Raw genomic sequence first — 23,091 nt, forward strand, 5'->3', positions numbered from 1 at the left:
ACTGTTCCTACGGAAATCTTTTGTATATATGTTGTCTTGTCCCATAATGTGTGAACCTCTTGAGATTTATTCAGACATTCTTTTATTACTTCTCTTCCATTATTTTTTCTGCTTTGGCCAAGCAGCAATACCAGCTTGAAAAATTCCTTGCTGGAAACCCTCACAGCACTTACCCTTTTTTTACTCCAGCTGACTAAGCAGAGGACTGTATGTATTGTTTCTGTTAAGCAAAGACTTTGATGAAGCACACAGGATCTGTGATGTAAATCTGTTTCTGTAGAGAAATGTAAAATCCCCTGTTCCCTTGAATTCAGGAGGAATGAAATAAGAGGCAGCTTCTCTCCTTATAGCTAAGCTTGCTTTTATCTAACTTGCAGACTAAGAACCTTCTACTTCTTTTTATTTTAAAAGCAAAATAGCCCGTGAACCCCATCTGCTCCTGTGTGCCTTGCAATTGCCTTTGTTTTGAGTGGTAACATTTGCCTCCGTGCTGATGGTGTTATTTTTTCTGCTACCTACATATTTAGTGGTTTCTTACAGCTCTAAGAAATGAAACATGGGAGCAGTAACATGAAGTAGCAAAAATTTAAGCCAACACCTAACAAAATTCTTTAGTGCTTCTTGACTCGCTTCCAGAACTGACATTGCAGGGTTCCAAATAACTGGAGTCTGTCAGCTTTACTCTTTTTAACTGTTCCAGGGAGCATACTTACTGACACAGCCTGCTGGGGACAGGCGAGAGCATGCACTGCCAGATCACAGCTGCTGCAAAGTGCTCTGCACAGTACAGTATTTCCATGTTATCTCACTCAGAACAAGCAGCAAGCCTCAGAAACACTCCCATGCAGTATTTTGTTCCACCAACCAGCACTGCCAAAACCAGTAAATTCAGGAGTTTGCCCTTTAAATTAATGGGGAGTTTTGTACAAAATCAATGGCGTGACATGGCTCGAGATCAAGGCTTAGCCTCTGGAAAGTGTGAAACTTTGGCTTCCAGAAAGTAGACTTACAACAGCAGGTATCATCATCGTGATACACACCCAATACACTGTTCAGTAGTATTTTTGCACTTGACTTCTATTAAGCTTATCCTCAGAAATGAAAATTGGAACTGACTTTTAAAATATGAAGTGTTGGGTGATTCCAAAATCAAAACACAGATCTACCTAAAATCTGTATGCTTTTAGCCAGGCACTAGCTGCTTTTAACCACAAAGTGAGAAATACAGAGAAGTACAAAACGTTTTTTTCTTCCTATCATGCATAACAGCAAAAATAATTAGTCCCTTAAATAAAGAGCGAATTTGGGACTTGGAACAGGAAAGTGACTTGCATGAGGCACAAGTGCGTTCCGGGCTGCCAGCTCCTCAGGCCTGTGCTCTTGCTAAGTCTAAGCACAACTAAGAGATGGATGCACGCCCTCCATCTCATCAAATGACCACAAGTATGTACGGCAAAGTGGGAGAGATGTTAACATTCTTCCCCCTATGGGAAAAGAACACCCTTCTTCTAAGTTAACTTCACTTTTTAAGGGAGCAAATGTGACAGGGGAATAATTTCCAGTTCACTATATCTGGTTTTCTGACCTGAACAAGTTTTGCAAATGGGAAGTGAAATTCACTGTGTTAGTAACTGGAACGCGCTGTACAGTGCTATGGTGAGACCAAAACTTGGCTGATCAGGTGATGCCTTACTGATGCAACACATGGACGATTTCCTTACTGTATTCTTCCCTTTTCTCTGTTTGTCCAGCCTCCCTGACTCGGCTCTTTTTCATCCTGCCATATCTCATTCATTTCTCATCGATGTTCTCCCTGTCTGGTTCCACATCATTTGCTCCTTTATTCACTTTTGAAATGGAATATAAGTCCAGCAGCATGTAAGTTCAAATAACCCTTTTTAGCTGGTTATGTTCAAACAGCTCAGAGAACCATGAGGTGGGATTGCTGAATTGTCCTCCTCTCCCATCACTGCTGTCACTCAGCCTCCACGCAGTTGGCTGCGGCAGCACCTCAATTCTGAAGACGCTGAGAAGCTGGGCTGCGGCAGGTCCCACAGGAGGCACGCTGCCGAACAGCAGGCTTATGCTTCCTGAAGAAGACGCAAACCATCATGGAGGTCACCTCTTTCCACGAGCACTTATTTACACATTAAAATAAATGCTTTTTGGATTAAATGAATGAAGGATATCTTTGTAAAATACTGTGCAAGGTGTGGACCCAATGTTTAGTATGTTCTCCCTGATAAACGGTACGATGGATTGACAGATCAGTATGTGTATGACACATACACCACACCCAATAAAAAGACTCGCAACACGTAAAAAACAGTTGTGGGGTAAAATAGTCAATGTGGAGAGAAGGAAATGGGGTGGCATGTTCTACTTACTGCCCCTCTTCACCACCCCTGGTAAGGTAGCTTTGTGTCCTCTTTGGTGCGGTTTCTGATGGTGTAAGAGTTAAGGGTTTGTGCATTACAGCAATATTCAGAATTCCCTCCAGGACACCACCTCCACTGAACAGGACCAAAGCTCAGTTGCTGATCAACAACAAATTGCAATGCAGCTCTTGATCAACTAGAGTGACATGGCTGATCAGAGAAAGAGGAGGATTTGGAAGACCAGCAACTTCACACCACTGGCTGGGGATCCAGAGGGTTTTAACCCAGCAACGAATGCCAATCCCTGGCTCATCTGGCACCACTGGGTGTTACAGAGCACCACTGAGAGAGGAGAGAAAGCTCTGCCAGAAATGCAGCTTCCACGGTCCTCCTGCTCGTATGGATCAATGATCCATCCGGAGGGGACGGGGGCCCAACGGGGCAGACAACCAGAAAGCATATTCTATGGAGTTTCTGAAACACAGATGAAATTTTTTTCCTTGAAGCAAACCAGGATTCAAACATGCTGAGAAATACAGAGAGCTCCCAATTATGCAGACAGAGGGAAAAACACAAGTTCAAAAGTGTTAACGCAACGTCATTTTAAAGCTAACAGCTGTGGACTACTTAGTGAGTGCTCTTCTTTTCGCTGTATCTTTAAGTGCTGTTAAATTCATTTGTCACTTGATCGAAAGCCAACAGGCTACAAATCTCCCAAGCCCCTCTCGCGCTGAATAGTGACAGGAGTATTCTGTTCCGCCATAAGAAAACATTTGTGTGTGTCTCTGTCCGGAGTCATACATGCTACTTTAACTCATCTGCCTCCCCATTCTCTCCAGCCCAGGAGGACAAATTGCTCACTGTGGCTCCCTTTCAGAGGCAGTACAGCGCGCAAAGAATCATGACTGAGCAGAAACACAAGAAACAGGCACATAAAAATTCATCACTTTGGCCTCCTGACCTCTTGCCACTGGGTTTGGCAAACCCCGTCTCAAAAAGTAGCACCAAGGGAGAGCTAAGCAGACCGGCTGAGTGAAATTACTGACAAAAAATATCTTGGACACAGGAAAACCCCACCAGATGCTTCATTGTCTTTGCAGAGAAGTGGTGCTGAAAAAGGGGGTGATCTACCACATGGCATATTGGGTGGAATAAGTAGTGCCATTGTTTCAGAGCAGCTCTGTCACTTTACTGACTGCAATACAAAGAGGTGTAAAGCAAGATTTAATCCTGACTTTTTAGTCAGCAGATTAAAACCAATCATGCCAGATGTCCACAAGACTGTTTAACATACAGAAAGCTTTTTCATACTCTACAAAAAAGTGAAAGCTGTAATAACTTCTTCTTTATTTCCTCTAGAGAGGCCTTTTTCACTCACTTTTAGTCAGAAAAAAAGGGAGATGTTGTAATGGATTTTAAGATGTGCTATTAATTTTTACTCTAGCCTTTGCTCTTTTCCCTTTTGAGACAAAGCTGAACAAAGTAAATTCTTTTACCCATCCAAAATCAGACAGGTACGCCAAAAGAACCCGCTGGTATAAAAAAAGTTGCGATTTCAGAAAGAGCTTGCACCTGTAAGACCAGAAATGGACACGGTCAGCAGTATTCACAACATAAGTTAAAATTCCTCTCCGTAATACTCGCTGTGACACAAGATATGAAGGTGAGCATGCTGATCAACAAACAAATGTATGATTGTTTCCCCCCCAAACTGAAATTCTGCTTGTGTGACTTTTCACATAGGTGCCTCCTCAAAATTGCTGGCACATACCCCGTCGGAGGACGTGCGCGCTCTGCCGCCGGCCTTCAATAAGAGCGCACAGGCACGCATCAGGCCTGGGGCGGGGTGTACCTTGCACAACCCCGAGGGCGACCCTTCTTGCATGCAGCAGAAGCCTCAGGGGGACCACGAACGGGCTGCTCCCACCCCGGCCGGCCGGCGGGGAAGGTCCACGCGGCACCGCAGGGCAGGCGCTGGCAGGGGACTCTGCCTCCGCAGCTGCTCCTGCAGCGAGACCCAGAAACCTGACCCAGGTCACCAGAAGCTACAACAAGCTCTAAAACACGAGTGCTAACAAGTGATATTCTTATTTAAAAATACTCACTCAGTGCTCTTATTTAAACGCACCTACAGAACTGTTAAAACACTTTGTAGTGTTTTCTTAATCTGTTGCTTTCTTCTTTTCCTATTTATAAACAAATTAATCTCTAAAAATATGACCACAAAGGATATAAATTCAGCAATTTCTGTACTTTTAAAACATATTTAGTATTTTTTTCTGCTATATTACAAAAGTGCAAAAAAATCTGCGTATTAGTGTGTCCCCCCGAATTTCCATAGCCAAAAAAGTTGCTAAATTCAACAAAAACCAGAATGTATATTCAGTTTATCATATTAAATTGGAAATTGTTTATGCATTTAAGAAAAATATTTGACTCAATCTTTGGAAAAAAGTTATAGAAAAAATACATTCCCTTAAAATTCCGGTATTAGACTGTTTCGTATCACACACATCATTTACTAACTCGGAAGCTATATAGCAGCAAGATAATGGCTTGCTTGGTAACCCTCATCCGTCAGTTGTCTATGGAAAAAATACAACTTACACATCTCATTTGTTTTCTTGTCATGCACTTTAAAAAAATCCTCATTACAAGCTCCTAAAATAAAAGTAACCATCTTATTGAATCACTGACCTAAACCAGTACTATTAAAACCATTTTCTTCATTTTATATCTAGGCAAGACCTAAATGAAAACAGCTAAGATTGTATGATATACAAAGTAGCAAGACATTGCTTTAGTTATGCTGATACTATGCTAAGGACGGACAGAACTTTTTACTGGCTTTTTAGTGCTTTCAGAGAAACAGACATAACCTCTTACTCCTGTGTTAATGCAGATGTGAGAGGATGCTCTATTAAACTGTCTAAATCAGCGGTACGCCTAACTGCAGATGTTCTTCCCTCCTGCCACCAACTGAACTATTCTGCATCCTTTAAAACTAGGGTGCCACTTCTGGAATTTGTATGAGACAAAAGGATGAGTATGTTTTGGTTAATCACAGTTTACAGCATTATAAACCATAGCCACAGCCACAACCCTAGTGCCATGCTCTCTTCATGGAAAATGTAGTTCACTAAGTTAATTAAGCTGCACCATTTGTGTCCCTATCATTACCATCCTTACTGTATTCTTTGCAGGTCTCGTATCATACTGGTAATTTTGGACAAGTAGACACCTTCACTAATGTTTCTCTTTTTCCCAGTGTATTAAGATGACTGAAAGGTGTAACACACTTGCTTTAAATCTTCTAGCATCTCATTCTTGTACTCAAGAGACACGGGTAGGCACCATAATAAAGATGATGGTATTTTCTTTCTAACAAAATCCAACTGGAGACTCTCAAGCTATCTAAGAGGAATAAGTCAACTAAGTCTAAATCTGACTAAGAGATTTCTGCCAGTTAAACACTTATTTCACCACTACTTACTCCACTTTGGAATTTGCGTAATTTTAAAATTATAATTCTACTCCCTACTTCTGAATTTCTTCAAGCAAGTCTTGTGGGTGGCCCTCAAGATACATTTTACCAATTTTTCATGCCCATCCCTCGAAATGTGACCCTGCTCCTGTGCTTTTATCTCTCTGACAACTTCACACAGGAAAACATGCAGCCCCTCTGATAGCATGAAATCGGAAACAATAGCCTCTGGAAACAAAAGGGAGTAGGGAGGCAGGATACAGTCCAGGTCCCGGCTGATATTAGGCACAAACAGATGTTCATAGGACCTGATACCCTGAGCAAGCTGAAAGGAAAAGCCTGTAAAAGAAATGGACCTTAAAAACAATGTATTGAAGAGCTTTAAATAAAGGCGAAGGGAAAGCAATATGGCTTTCAATGATAAATCTCAGCAAAGAAAACCAAAGTGGCACCATGAATTTCAATGACGCATTTTTCTTTTTCAATGAACTTACAGCTTATTTTGAAATCTACAAATTGCTCAAATCTCAACTTAGTTTACAAGTCTCCCATATCCATTAAAAGGTTACAATACACACATTTCTCGTTTCTTATAACTAATCACCATAGCTGGGAACACCCAGTGAAGTCCTGAAATATAGGCTAATGCTATTATTTTAAAAGCTGCTTATAGCTCAACAAAGAGGAATATGCTGAAAGAATCTTGATTGGAAAAAATCTTAGACGAGCTGTTGGAACAAATTATGTTCAATCTCCTTCTCTTTTCATGTGCACTATTTCAGACTCAGAAAGCCCCACGTAAAGAATCTATGAAGCGCTGTCCTGAATTGGACCCGGGTTCTGTTTCACAAAAGCCAATACGCACCATTTACAAATGAAACAAAGTGTAGAATCACTTCTGTGACTGAAGTTTCTGCTTTTGTGATTAAACCTCTCTTCCTCTTTCTTGAAGAGCCTGCCATCCAAAAGGCCTTGTGCCATGCTCCAATGCACAAAATACATGTATTCATTACAGGAGAAAAAAAAACCCTGAAAAATTTGGCACAAAGGCGGGTGCATAGCTTAAGTCCTGTTTAGGATAGCCCTCACTTGAACTCTGCACATTTGCATAGATTTTACCTATTGATTGTCTCTATCAGGAATATAGTGGATAACTAAAAGAAATGTTTCATCAGCTGTTTGTGGTCAGGTGCAGATTTAACTTGTTAATTATTAGCATCAATGAGATGCATGTGGTAAAGAAATAAAGAAGTGGTATCTTCCTTCACCAGCATGAAAATCTGCAGAAGTAATTTTAATGAAAAGAAGACCTGAGACAGAAGGTAGCTAAGTCTGCTTAGGAAGCTTTCAGAAATTACTAGTCAAAACTCAAGCCAAAAGTGACCATGCATTTGTCTAGTCTAATCATACATACCAGAGACCACTATGTTGCACCAGTTTCCTCCTGAACTGAAGCAAATGGCATCTCTTTCACTAAAACAAATCTCCAGAAAGACATTAGCCCTTCAATAAGACATGGGACATTCACCAATTCCTTAGGCAGTCGTTCCAAGAAAAGAACCTCTTAATAATCACTCTTGTGACTAATTTCTCATGCATGATTTTTTATTTGAAATTGTCTGTTAGCGGCTTCTAAATAAAATTTAGACATGAAAGGAATGGGAACATTGCTGTAAACACAGTAGAATGTGGAAACTGCAGTCTTCTACAAACTCCTGCGAAATCCTCTCTGAACTACTAGTCACGGCTGTTCAAGTTAAATTTAACGGAGGTCTAAGGAAGCCTGATTCAGCAAACCTGATACTACCTGTGATAGTAATTGCTCTTTGGCATCCAGATCTGGCCTAGGGTTGCAGTAAAAAGACAGAGTGCCTTACTCCCCTCTCATGCCAAATCATGCTTTTTCAATACATGGAGTGAAGATGTTTGATGGATTTCAACACACCAGCTCTGCAGCCACATGTAAAATCAAGTTTGCAATTTTAAAAAAATATACCTAAAGATGCATTAATTATATATGCATTAGCATTGCCATGGGAGCCAAGGTTGAGCTGTTTGCCTTCAATTTCTCCTACTGTTCTGACTCCTAATGACTCCCCAGTGCTCCTACGCATGCAAACGCAGCCAAATGCAAAGTTAAACAATGGTATGTTTTCAATGAACTTGTTTTGCCATATGATCACTTGGTTATCATTTTCATCCAAGTTGTTAATCTCATGACAAACTGCCTTGTTCAAGCGTATTTTGTGATTGCACTGTTATCTTTCAATTTTTTTCTCACTAGCAACTTTTCCATTAGGTTGCCTGAAATGAACGTCAAGCTAATGAGCTTTCAGCTTAGGAGAACCTTGCTCGGTGCTTCCCTCCTTTCTTCCCCCTTAACCAGAGACACAAATCTAACCCTCTTTTAGCATTCTGCAATGCCCCGTGTACTCCAATTTGTTTAAACCAACATTAAAGACTGTTGGCTACAGATGGACAATTGCCCAGTCCTACTACTTAAAATCCTCCTCTGTTACTAATAGACTATTGTAAGCTTTGTAATATTTATGTGATGAGCATTTCCCGTTTCTTTTAGCATTTAGAGCAGAAATACATACAGAAGACCTCTGCTATTTCTGAAACACCATTTGCAGTTTTATTAAGTGTATGAAATAAAAAAATACAAATTTTTTTTGTCCTACTTTCTAAATGGAAACCTGGTCAGATAAAGTAAAATATTGATCCTGCTCTAAATGTCTAAAAATAATGAACATAGCAAATGACCCTCCCCGACTAAAGGAAAGAAAATGAAATGACAGAATAATGAAGGAACAACAAAACTGCTGGAGTGATGATCCAGGAGAAATCCAACACCCTACTGATCAAAAACATCCTGTTCTGCAGAATGCCCATCTCCTGTCTACAACCCGTTCAGGCACCTCTCTGCCTAAATCCCACAAAAGCCTTGCTTTAGCAAACACGCTGTGAGCACGCTTGTGTGCACAGATAGTGCTGCAGTCGCAGCGCCGGTCAAAGCGGACAAAGAGCAGAAGACAAGAGTGCCACCCAACTTCCACGTACTGATTTGACAGTCAGGACACATCACCCAGGCACAGGTGGCTCAAAGCTTTCCTCCTTTTTAAAATTATACAGAAATATGCGAAGTTAAAGAGATTTTCAGTACATTCAAGGAAAACATTAACTCCAAATTTCCTACTATCAGATGTGAACAGAGCTCTCAACTTTTCACTTGGGTTCAATACTGATATCCTCATGAAAATCAGCACTTGTTAAAACTGCAAAAATGAAAGAAATGAAAACGAAATCTTGCTGGTTTATTCAATGACATTTACAAGTGGGGTAATACTTGAAAGAGTTATACTTGATAAGCCTTCAACAGGTACTGAGAAGAAATTCTCATATCTGCGTAGTGGATACTCACTACTCGTTGTCTAGACTTTCGGACTGTCTTCAGATATTCCAGAGTGAGAAAATCAAAACAGACTAGGGTTTTGAATGGCATTTAAAAACATTTTTTCTGGATGAATGTTAATAACGCAGTATTACTTGTATGTTGCAGTACTGAACTATCCGTAACAATTTGATTTCAGAACCGTATCAACTAAGCAACCAGTATGATTTTCACTAACTGTAACACGGTTTACTCCACAAAAAACATTCTTTAACTTCTTGGAACTATACTCAATGTGCAGGAAATTCAGCTGCCAGTATTAAAGGATTTTAAAATTACCATTACAAAACCACAATAAATTAGCACACAGAGCTGCTCAGCTTAAATACTGTAACATTACAGTTATATGTATTTTTATTTATTATATATTATTTATTTATTTATTTAAAGTTTTATTTAGTTCTAGGGAAATTGTCAAAGGTGGGAAGAATGTTAATGGTAAAAGCCCACATATACCTTTCTATATCTTCCCAGTGCACACTCATGGCTGAAAAAAACCTGTGCAAGTTATTAGCAAAAAATCAAGTGAAACAGCCAACTGTATCGAAATCATTGGCAAAAATAGCCTTTCATTCCAGTGGCCACAGGTTTTCAACCCGAAATGCTGACAGCAAGGGGTCAACGCAAGCTATTTGCTAAAGCGCATACAATATGCAGTATCAGGCAACTGTTTGAGACTTCTGTAGAGCCTAACTACAATAGAATTACAGCTTTAATTTTGTCTACCCCTGCTTTTATTGTTTGTCATTGTTTCTTAGAGTTATTCTGCTGTCAATATTTGAAGAACAGAATCCTGTCTTGATATTGATTTCCTAAAGACTTTGAATCACTGTCTTCATAATGCATATATTTTAAGGCAAGTGCATGCAAAAGGTGGAGGTGAAGCTGCTTATTGAATTAAATCAATACAAGACACCAGACTGGCAATTATCATCTAGTATTCATTTTATATAATGTAAAATACCTGGTAGACAGAAGAAAAACAAATCTCCATCCCAGTTTGGCAATCTCTAATTTAAATCTCTTGTATACTCTGGACCTTTGGCTTGCTTAAGTTCAGTTGCTGTCACTCAAACATTTAGCACATACTTGACTTTACTTCGAAGCGGGTAATGACTGGGTTGCATAGTGCCACCTTCTGTGATACTCCTGTGGTTCACAGTGAAGGGCAGAGAAAGAAAGCGGTGGCAGCTGCAGTCTGGATATGTTTCTCTAAGGGGAATTTAGGGGCCGTGCTGCAGGGAATTCATGACTTGAAAAACCCCAAACAACACTGAGGGGGAAATACAGGATCCATACGAAAGTCCAACTCTATCCAGATTAAGTTGTGCTTCTGCAAGCCTAATGACATTACTACAGTTACACTGTGTTCAGCTGAAAACATATAAAGAATTAAAACTGGCTGAATTTTCAGGGAAGCATTAGAGTTATATGAGTAAAAGGAATATAGCAATAGCATTATAAAAGCATAAAGTGATTTCCATAAAAAGTTCATCCAGTATAGGCATTTCTTTACTGCCTCTATGGAAGTAAGGTGATCCGAGTGCCGCAGAAAAGGCTTGCTAGAAGACAGTAAGGACGGGAGCTGTAACTAGCAGCAGTGGGACAGTAATCCGTACTGAACTTTCTGAGGTTGGAAAGTAAACTAACAACCTTCTACTGCCTGAGGGCTGTTCGCTGCTATCACTGCAGAGCACATGGGTTGGGTATGAGGGCTCGACGGTAGATCACGGAAATATTCCTACGGCCACTTAGCAGCCTCCCTGCACTTAACCACGTGGGCAGGACTGAGCTCCGCGGCCTGTTTGTGCTCATGACCAAGGTCTGCGTGGCAGATGCCGAGAAGCTATGCTGCATTAAGAGCTCAGGAAGACATTTTTCCTCCAGGAAACCGATTTTCCCCCTTTTCTGGCAGGAAAGCAGGGGAGGCTGAGGCACATCGCTTTGTGCCACCAAGGCGCGCCAGCCTGCTCAGTGCTGCCTCGAGCGCTGCCTCTGCGCCCACGGGGAGCCCCAGCTCCGCTATGCCATGCGCCAGGAGGGTGAACCCCCACACCCCGAGGCTTTATGTGCATCCTAAATAAGCCTTGGTCCATTCTACAGATCTTTTTTCCACACTGGAGGAACAGTTTCCAAGGAGCACAAAGGGGCTGACCCTTCATCTACTTTTTGTATGCTATTCTATGGGACTCCGGAGTGCCGTAACGGAGGCTTAACTCGGAATTTGCTCCTACCAGGATGCCATTTCATGTATACAAATTTTTTTTTTTCAACCTCTATTAGAAAGTGCTATTTAACCGCTAGGATTTATTTATCCCACTGAAACAGCATGTTACAAAAGTGTTTGGAAAGTCAGCCACAAAGAAGTGGTCCTCTAACTACCCAATGGTATGGGGGGGGGGGACATCCAAGGAAACAATAAAAGCCAGTAGAAGCCAGATGAAAGACCCTAATGACTTTGCAGAAATGTCCACGTGGATAATATACCTTGTTCTTCCAGAGGAAGACACCATAAAGGAATATGATAATTTTCAAGGATTTTATTGGCATGCTCTTCACTCATTAAAGGAAAAAAAAAAAATCTATTCTATGATTGTTGAGAATAACATCAGACTGTATAGGTCAAAAATTGACTGACATCACTCTGGACAAGCATTATTGAGACACACAAAGAAGCTGTTGTGCCTTTAAGCTTATGGTACATTGCGATGCAGTAAATGAAAAGCCACTATTATGAGGGGATGTTTATGTCAGTATCTGAAACAAATCTTCTTTTTACTCGGATAATACTGTCTTAAATTGTTAACTGTTGATCAGATAAACAACATGTGATAAAGATCCTATAATCTCTTCTCATAAAATTAGTTTTAACCCTTTAATGGCTTTGCATATTAAATTATTACACATCACTGAGCCTTGTGAAAGCTTATAATAGCTGTAAATAACATCCTAACAGAGTTCTTGTGTCAGCAGTAATGCAAAAATTCAGGATTAGATTTTAAATAATGTAGAGATTAGATGCTAAAACTTTCACATGAGATAATCTATCAGTCAATACCAGGAACTTGTATCCTGCCCCCGTCCCACTCTTCACTAAGAAAGCCTTTTGGGCTTTGTGTAAGAAGAAACTAATTTGATCTCCACGGTTGGACTGGAGATTTAAGAGAAGTTCTACGCAGTGCAGGATATAGAGAACCTCTGTGGCGATGTATTACCAAGACAAAGGCGATGCCGTTTCAAAGACACAGCGTGCACAAGACGCACTCCTAGCGGTCCTGCAGTCCTCAGGCAGATTAGTGAGCAGCAGAACGGTCCCACCATCATCACTTCATCCCCTCGACCTTTTCAGCAGACAGCTGAAACAAATGGCCTTTGGGGAAGGGGAACATTTAAAATAACACCACCTATCTCCTCTCCTGCGCCTCACAGACATAAAGCTTAAAATAAAGCAATTTACTACATACCGATTACCCGAACCTAGTGACAAGACGACACGGGGTATGTTTATGAAGTCAGTGCAGATGGGTGAGGAGTCTGTCCTTCCAACCCCATCTTTCAGCGGGACTTCACAGGCACAGTCCCTGCTCCAGATCTGAATTTGCCCCCCGGACCGACGTGATGGCTATTAGTTGGGACAAAACCGTATTTTGGCTGACCAATGTAGTTTCTGTGACAACCCACCTTTACGTGACACAGACTGTTGAGCAGACCAAAGGAGACGGCCCAGGCCCCTGCTTGGGGAGCGCAGGCCTGGCGCTTGCCGGGGGCACGGCCTGCTCCGGCTCCTGCCTCTGGCCGACGTACCTCCAGTGCCGTCGCTGCCATTACCCGCAGCACAGGGAGGGCGACGGCCCACCCCTGCACAGAACTCCTAAGGCACAGGAGTGTCACGCACGTTTGGCCTCGGAGCCTCAGTCCACCACTGCAACGTGCGGTGACGCTTCTCTGGGGAAGGCTCTGGGGCACAGGGCTGGTGGGGAGCGGCTGAGGGAGCTGGGGGTGTTCAGCCTGGAGAAGAGGAGGCTGAGGGGAGACCTGATCGCTCTGCAGCTCCTGGCAGGAGGGGGCAGGGAGGGGGTGCTGGGCTCTGCTCCCAAGCAGTTAGCGATAGGACGAGAGGAAATGGGCTCAAGCTGCGCCAGGGGAGGTTTAGGTTGGAAATTAGGAAAAATTTCTTCACAGAAAGGGCGGTCAAGCACTGGACCAGGCTGCCCAGAGAGGTGGGGGAGTCCCCATCCCTGGAGGGGTTCAAAAAACGGGCAGAGGTGGCACTTGGGGACATGGTTCAGTCTGGTCTGCCCTTGACTGGTTTAGTGTGGACTTGGTAGTGTGGGTTAATGGTTGGACGGAATGATCTTAAAGGGCTTTTCCAACCTGAACGATTCTGTGATTCTATGATTCGTGCAGGTGACATGGCTGCCGCCCGCCTCTCTTAAGCCCTGGGAGAAAGGAGGAGCTGCTTGGGCGGCCGTGCGCAGGCTCAGGGCGAGAGCACGGCCACGCTCTGCCGAGAGCTCGCGTCCCCGCGGCGTTTCCCAGCACGACGGCCCCAGCCAGCATTCCTCAAAGCGCTGTTCCCCTCCTCACTTTTCGCAGCTCGTCGTCTGGCTGCACCAACTGGAGAGTGTATTTTAAATAATTTATTATTCACCGTTCAGATGAATTCCTAAATCCTACCCTCCATTTAAGAAAATCCCCGATTACAAAGTATCTATATTAGGTTAAAATTATCCGTAAAGATCAGAACGAGTGTAACTGAAAGGGGTGCGGGGTGGGGTACGACTGCTTCAGAGCCACCTGGAGCTCTTTACAAGTGGCTGAGGACTTCGACCTGACCTTGAAACCCCCGTGTTAGAAAGAACGGGATTTTGAAGTATTAGCCCCTCTCTCCAATTTTAGTTTTGCTCACAGGAGGAAAAGAAAATCTCAAAAAGTCTCAACTTAAAAAAAACTGCATTATTGCATATGTGGCCAGCAATCTTTTCATGCCTTTTAAAAAACTATCTTTTTTTTTTTTTTGAGAAGGAGCAACTTAAAAATTCTAACAACTATTATCACTGATTTGAGCTTCCTGGATTGTCATTTTGCATATTTTGCTTTGAAATGTCAAATTCTCCTCTCCAATTGGGACTGAGAAAAATGATACCTTATGAGAAATCCTATTCCGAGAATCAACATTTCCTTTAATAATGCATAAAATTATAAAATACAGTGGAGACCTGCATCCAATCCGAATCTTTTAGAAATTATGTTCTCCACTACCACTGTGTGAGTCTTCCTCAGAAAGACTGATGAAGAGAAGCTGCTTGCCCATTTATTACCTCTTTGCTACAGAAATAACACAGAAAGTACCATGAGGGAGATAAAAGCGTAATAAGCTGCATGTGCTTATTCCAAGCTGCTGAGTAGTTAAGGGTGTGTTTTCTGAATCCTCTTAAAATTAATACTGATGTCTATGCTAATCTGAAGTAAAATGGGGACTTTCAAACCAGATCCATTTCCACGTAAGGTGATCTGAACAGAGAGGTCTGAAGAAGCCAGAAGAGAGAGAAACAAACTAAAAATCTAAGTCTGCCAAAGAGCTTTACATGTATGCCTACATCATGCGGTTACAATCCAACATAAAATGTACTGAACACCTTTATCTTGATGACTTCATGGCAGAGATCCCATTAAGAACCAAACTCAGGAGAACGTATATTCTTGCAAGGGGCAATTCAATAAGTCACTGATGAGTAAGTATTCAACCGTGGAAGTATGTAATCATGTTTTTTATTTCTGTAATTTTTATGCATGTCTGAGTGGAATGGAATCAAATAAAAGTAATTTCAAAATGGATTTATTGAGTGATAATTACATATTTAGGAACAGGAATGTGTTAAAAAAAGGAGAGAAATGGCAGGGGCATGGGCAGGGAAATGAGGGCTACAAAGCACATTGAAGTTAGTGGGAGTTTGCTGTGTTAATGGAATTTGGTTCAATTACTAAATACAGTTGAAAAATTTAGTCTGGAAAGAGACTTTGTTCTGGTATGTGTTTTTTTTTTTTTCCTTTAAACCCAAATGACTAAAGACCATAAATTTAATTTACTCTTTGTCAAGCCATTTGGTTTAATTTCCATTAAACATTACTAATATTACTAATATCTTGTTTTATTTAAGACAACTTCACCCAGATTTTGAAAAGCAGGAATAAATAAAGTTTATAACAGGTCAAAAAGGTGAAAAACTTGAGATACTCTATCCGTGAGTGTTACTGCAGATAACAGTAGTGTCTTGTTGTCATATACTATACGATCAAGGCATGATGGGGTCACTGATAAAGCAGTAATGCCTAAACTACTTACCAGTGGAGTCAATAAATACCTTTTTTACCCTAAAACTCTGAAGGAAAGTTCCTCCTCTCCACTAGAAAAGCAGGACATTGAGTATGAGTTTCCAGTGGAGCTGAACAAAGCAGAGCAGCTTTCCAGCCACTGCAAGACCACAGAGCAGCATTGTGGTGTGATGATGGATGCGGAACGATGCCGTGTCTTGCAGCTCACACACAAACCAGTCTGTCCTGTGGGAAGATGCTGCATTAACTCTGCCTCTATGAAAGGAGATGCAGTAGCTGGCTTTTACTCAGAAAGCTCTTGTACCATTGTTACGTACAAAAACCCAAGCCATATGAATCTGCAAATTTTTATCTGCCACTACACAAGTTTAGATAAGGTGGCCTTAACTATAAAGGAAACAGAAGTGATCAAGATTTGAATTACATGCCAAACGATTTAATGCAACAGCACACTAGTGTCTCTGCACAAAGGTGTTTGCTGCCTGACTCGTATAAATGGCCTAGCACAAATAATTTTATATATTTGAGGCACTGCAATTTGTCCATTCTCCAGAAGTACTACTCCACTTACCACTAGTCAGTGGTAAGGAGGTGCCATTGAAAACTTTATAGTAATGATAGGGCTCTTCTTCTGCCAATACTAAATGTGTGTCCAAATCTAAATAAAAGTAAGGTTTTTCTTTTTTCACAAAATATCAATCTTGGTTCCTTAGTGTACTTTTCTCCCACTTTTGAGAGTGACTGTTTTCAGATAAAAATCTGTTAAACACATTTTTAAAATGTTTTAACATAGCTGCACACATACCCAGAGATTTTGTGTATTTAGTTCATCAACTTTTACTGTATTTCTGACTCCAACTCAAGAATAAAAGCTGCAACAGGAGTTCCTGTGTATAGTATAGAGCCAGATATGATCTTGTTCCTTGATTTTCGGATGGATACCAAATTCTTTCTTCTCAATTTTGTTTTTGATAAGCAAGCAAAATATCATTCTATAGTACAGGGTATATTTTTTAAAAGACTCCTTCTAGGCTCCCATTTATGACAGTGAAAATATGTATACATACGCTTTTGATATACTGCTGCAAATATGCAGAGTGCAAGCTTTTTTTTCCCCCTCTTCTTTTATTTTATACCATCAATGTGTGCCTTTCAAATACTAGTGCATAACTCGTCCATAGATGCTAGCATTTTGTATCACGGTAACAACCAGGAATAAACCAAAATGTAAAATGAATGCGTTTTTTTCCAGGTACATCTATTTCTCCTAAAATGACATCATTCTTAGATGGAGAAGATATTTTATAGCATCTACCCAGGTTATATTTTGCCTCAGTTGAGTTGACGGGTTCCTATACTAGATACAAGCAGAAAAATAATTAATAGGTGGCTTTAGTTAAATATTCATTACAGACTTTCATTATGCATTACGATACTCCATTTAATTATTCAAATTACACCTGCTTTTATAAAAATAATTTTCAAGTCAGGATATTATTAATGGTTAGTTATATGTGTGTTTTTCTGGCTACAGTCCCTGCAATACGATGAGTCCTCTTGCTGTGACTTAACACTATCGATTGCTAACACTTAAAGATAAGCACGCAACGAAGTGCTTCCTGTATTCCGACTCAGATGCTCCACGTGTTACAGGTGCAAGACCCTGGGCACTGTCAAAAGGTTTGGCAAACAAATCTCAGGACCTGTTTCTTAATGAGTACATCATCGAGCAGAAACTAACATGCAGCCCTATCAGACAGATGAGCATTGTTAAACGTGGGAAGGTTGGAACGGATACCTGGCGCCTGGCATTAGTATCGTATTAACCGTACGCCACTGTCAAGACAATTTTTCTACGTGCATTTGAATGAAGTCTCAGCCTCCTGAACTAGCCAACCTGAAGACAGCTGCAAGGTCTCTCTTCCGGTAATTTTGGCTGCTTTGTCAGGAGCGCTACTCCTTGTGCTAACAGGTATCCACAAGCCCTCGATGAAAGGTGCGCGCCCTCCAGGAGCTTCCTTCGTCCCCGTGCACCGCTGCCCTGTCATTTAGTGCACAGGACTGGAGCCGTTCAGAAATGGAGGCTGTCCTCAGAAGCCTGCACGTCCCCAAAGCCGGCCCGCGGGCCAGCGGGTATGTCCCTGGCAGCAGGCGGCCATCAGCGAGGAGAGGAGGGATTCAGGCCCCGTGCTGCCCGTCGCCATCCCTGCCAGCTAGGTGATGAATGGCAGGTGTGGCAGCCGCCCGCTCTGGCCCGGGCTGTGCGGAGACAGGCGCTGCTGGTACCGCTGTCACCCGCCGTCAGCCGGGGCCAGCTGAGCCTCCCAGCTGCCAGTTGCTGCCACGCAAGGCATCAAACATACACTCTGAACAATCGCAGCGGCAGAGCCGAGCTTACAGACCGCATTATTAATTAGTTTAATGACGCTCAGCCCTATTAGAAAGCACAAGATAATTGTATTTGTGTACGTTTTAATTACGGCCCAAGCAGTGCCAAATTTGATCAACGTATCATCTTTTCTGTTCTGCTCTGTAACCGTGTTTGTATTAATTTGCATCTGAAACAGGAGGAGCTGCTAAGCCCTACTGGGAATAGAGTTCCTTTTAGTTTTTAAACAGTGTCATCTTTCACATCGTGATGCTGTGCAAGACCTCTGCCTGCTGATAACAGTGTCATCTTTTCCTGTAGCCACAAATTAAAAGCAAGTTTACGACCACATGCTACTAGACCCTCCAGGGCCCCAGAGGAGGCAGCCAGAGAACAATTCATTCACTCATCTCTCCCCTTATCCATGATGGAAGTAGAAACAATTGCATCATTTAATTTACTATTGCAATGAGGATATGGCTCATTGGCCCCTCGTTGTTTTGAAGATGAATTTAATTAACCTCCTATGAATCTTGCCAATAAGTGTGGCAGCATCAGTATGGAACAGAAGATGTCAAAACATCCGCTGCGGGGACAGGTAATCAGTATTTCTCAAGCTAGCTCTGCTAAGAGAACTTATGACTACAGAGTTTTGGACCCAGCAGAAAGCTAAGGAACATACTGAGTTAATACACTACTGACTTACCTCTGGGAATGTGAGCTCAGGTTCGACTTAGACTACTGAGAAAAAGAGAGGTAATTGAATAATTCCTAATAGCCACATATATCTTTAATGCAGAAGCCACTTGCAATCACTGGAAAATAAATAATTGCAATTAACTACACTGTTAAGTAAATATACAGTCCCTTGGGGAAGCAATCTACATGCTTTTATAAGTCTGGCTACAATATGAAACTCATCACAATGTCTATGAAAGTAATTTATAATGAACATTTAGCAGGTGCCTCAGATGGGTTGCTGCAATTTACATTCATTAATAAAACTGTCCTTATTAGACCTGAAGTTTTATGAATTTTAATTTAATAAATCTTTATTACATTTTCATTTTACGCAGGACTTTGTTTCCAACATTTCCTAGAATCAGTTTAGTTTGTAATGAAAGTTAAAATCTTTATGAGACAAAGTTATTTACAATGAATTATTTGAGAAGATAAAACCAATCCAGGATCTTACACGCGTTCCTAACTGGAATAAAAACATGATCTGATATGCAGGTTTATCTCACAAACAAAGCAATGCAATTTTTCTTTTATAAGGATGGTTTAATATGACTTTACTGAAGGAAGAAGGGAACCCTATTACAGTTTTAAACTACCAGCCACTACAGAGCAAAAGAACACATTAACTGAAGCACACGAGAAAGAAAGAACAATTCCCTTCACACATGTATAAAAGGGCTCTTTTGCATGATTTGTAGCACTATATTAGAAGCTTTCCTTCCTAACTATTTAAAGACTTAATAGGACATAACAAGGTTCCGATAGTCCTTGTTCAGTCAACATTTAGCCAAGCTTTAATTAATTTGCTACCTTTGTAAGAAGGGTTCTGCTTGCAGTAGCATTTGCATACCTGTGCCTCTTTATTTTGTCCGGCTGCAAAAGCTACAGGAAGAGGGTCTGTTCTTTTCTCACTTACCACAATTAAGTATTCTTCAATGCAGCAATCAGCCAAAGGACACCTTATCTCAGAAATATCTAAAGAGGTTTTTTTTTTGTCTGAGAGTCAGATTTTGAGCAGCTTAGGGGCGTAACTGCAATGTTAAAACATTGTGTGTGAAATGGCACTTTTGTTGATCTAAAAAGATGCATAAATCAGCTTCAGTTCTTGCAGAAGAGGAAAGACAGATTAGATTTAGCAACATTGATGTAAGCCTAGAATAGGTAGAAACAGGTTTCTTAGCTGTTGACAGTTTTCATTGCGTCAGTATTCACAACCCTTCCAACTACATTCAACAACTCATGGCTACAGAGCAACAGGGTTTGAGATCAGCCTCAAAACATGCACAAATGACCTGAAAATTAATATTTATTGCTATGTGTATATTCAGTATCTACTCTGGCATCACACAATACACTACGAAATGTGTACAAGACATGAGTTTCATCTCTTGCAGATTTTGTGTGTCTAAGGAGAATAAAATAATCTAATTATATGCCCAAACACCAGACTGGTACATAGGTGTTTAAGTTACTCTTCATAATCCAAACTATCAGTAATTTCACATCAGCAATTCTTGACCACATTCTTTCTCATATTCTTATTTAGAAGAAGATTACTTTTCCATATACTTTTTCTTTCTTGTTTTAAGACCTAATTTCAGTATTTGTTAAATAGGAAGAGGAGAAGAGTTGTAGATGTTTCTGTTCTCCATATCCCAACCAGCAAATGGAGAGATGGAGATGTGGAACTGGGGGCAGAACCTTTAGAGGGATGGAGAGGAAGGGAATGAGTGAGCTAGAGAGAAGACTGGGAGAACACACCTGCAGGTAAGATTAACGTCTTAAAGAGAAACAGAAGGTATTTTTCCATGGCCCCAAAGGCAGAATCCAGATACCAATTCAGGACTGGGATAAGACAGCACCCAGGTACACAGTGATGGTTGAGAGCTGAGATAGGGAATCCTTACCCTGGCAGTTAATCCAACACTCAGATGTTTGCAGGCTCTTGCCCTTACTAGTTGGGAGCTCACTGCCACATCTGATCCCGTTGCTGGAAAGATTCCTTCCTTTTTCAACTACTGCCACTCCATGTCATTTCTCAAGCCTGTCATGCACTGAGGTACTTAGGATGTCATCTGTTCACCTTCTTTCTTAAAACACACTTCTGCTTCCTGTAGCAATTGCCCATTTCTCATTTGAGCCAAGACTTCTGCAATTTCAGCACCAAATCACTATGCAGTTACTAATTTTCCCATTCTACTCCATGTGCAGAAGGAGAAATCAGAATTAAAGCAGTGAAAAGAAAGACTGCCATCTTTTTCATTTTGAGGCTAAGGATTTTTTTTTTTTTATAAAGGGCCTTCCTCATGCCTTAAAATGGTTTTACTGATGCCTAGCACCAGACAGCTGGGATGCCATTTACATACTTGAGACTTCTTTTCATTTTACCAGTGAGAAAGGATCCAACTGAAAAGTTTTCAGCAGCCCCAGCTGTTCACATAAACCAGATGCGCAGCTACTACAATGATACCCTGCTACTCAGCACTGGTGAGACCACACCTGGAGTACTGCGTCCAGTTCTGCACTCCCCAGTACAAGAGAGACATGGACATACTGCAAAAAGGCCGGAGCAAGACCACAAAGATGACGAAGGGACTGGAGCATCTTTCATATGAGGAGGGGCTGAGAGAGCTGGGGCTGTTCAGCCTGGAGAAGGCTCTGGGGGATCTTATTCATGTGTATAAGCACCTGATGGGAAAGAGTGGAGAAGACAGAGCCAGGCTCTTTTCAGTGGTGCCCAGTGACAGGACAAGAGGCAACGGGCACAAACGGAAATGCAGGAGGTGCCCTCTGAACATGAGAAACCACTTTTCTACCCTGAGGATGACCAAGCACTGGCACAGGTTGCTCGGAGGTTGTGGAGTCTCCAGCCTTAGGGATATTCAAAACGGAACCAAACACGGTCCAGTACAACCTGACCTAGGTGAGCCTGCTTGAGCAGGGGGTGGGACTAGATCTCAAGAGGCTCCTTCCAAACTAAACGACCTGTATTCTATGATTAGGTCTGTTCGAAGATCCAGTCTGTTTGAAGATGCAAGTAAGGTATGAACCAGCATTAGCAGACAGGTTCAGTCTAGTTGGAAGAGTAAAACCAACTTAGTGATTTCCAACCATAATTCAAGACCCATGAACTTGAAAGAGCACATGTCCTAAGCTTTCCAATATGTGTTCTTTTCTATTTCTGAAAATACCTTCTAGTTCCCCCATTACAGATTTGAAACATCAGCTATTTTGTAAATGCTGCAGCCAACACAGTCCCTGTGTAATCTCTGTGATCATTAATGTTGTATTTTCCTTTAGCAGTGTTTCTCTGCAAGTGCATTACTATGCTGAAATGGTTTCAAAGAACACAATTTACATAATCCCCACTTTAAACATTTTCCAATTTAATAATTTTCCAATTGTAATCACATTGTCTGCCATACTAAATGGAATGGCATTTGCGGTCACAAACCCCAAAATCGCCAGATTATTTCAAATCATTAAAGTAGATTATGTTTATAAGAAAACAAACATGAAATTTGTAGCTATGGAAACTATAAAATGTTTAAAATAGTAAGTATCATTATCATATGGATTTACTAAAAAAAAAGTTTCTAAATTTTTGGTTTAATTTATGAAATTGCTGAGGAAAACAGTCATAGCTAGGAGAAATGTCACATACAAAGTCTGTTTTCTGAAAATACTCTTAAAATAAACTGTTAAAGACAACAATATTAAAAAGATATAGAACATGATTTAAAAATACTTTAGTGCTTCAGATGCCATGTTACGGTGTCTAGAACTACTGTCATGCAGCAGATGGTTCACTTGTCCTGTGCCGAGGAATTCTGCAGGACCTACAGAGCTTACCACTTGGCTATGAATTAAATGGATGCAGCTGAGATCTTAAAAGTATATGTCTAGACATCTGCATGTCACCACTGCCTAGAAAAGATAACAATGTCTAGTTTGGTTTTGGATAGGGAGGCAGAATTGCGTATGCCCACAACTATATACACTTACTTCTTTATGCTATGTCAGTACTTTTAAATAAAATTAAGCATTACTAATTTCTCCTGAATGCTCGCTCACTTGTAAAAGCAAGAAAAATCAGAATTTTAAAAAAAGATATGACCGCTGTGTTTGTAACAAGAATGTGCAATTCTTACATACACTTTTCCTGATGTATTCAAAGCATCTTCTGCAAATAATACTCAGTTGAAAAAAATACACACACACACACATTTCTGTCTGACGAGACAGCCAGGTGATTAGTGATGACACCGATATTGCAAGAAGACAGCAAGAGCCTCATCCTGCCAGATGACGTGGTTTTGTTCAGGGAAGC

The 23,091-nt window shown here is 41.1% G+C and overlaps 1 protein-coding gene across 1 annotated transcript in view; it reads right to left on the reverse strand.

The window, feature by feature from the left end:
- Window positions 1–23,091, reverse strand: part of LOC104028907 (inositol polyphosphate-5-phosphatase A) — a 263,385-nt gene that overhangs the window by 48,692 nt on the left and 191,602 nt on the right. The gene's annotated exons all lie outside the window — the stretch shown is intronic.

This window comes from Pelecanus crispus, chromosome 10, assembly GCF_030463565.1.
Source record: "Pelecanus crispus isolate bPelCri1 chromosome 10, bPelCri1.pri, whole genome shotgun sequence".
NCBI classification, from domain to species: domain Eukaryota; kingdom Metazoa; phylum Chordata; class Aves; order Pelecaniformes; family Pelecanidae; genus Pelecanus; species Pelecanus crispus.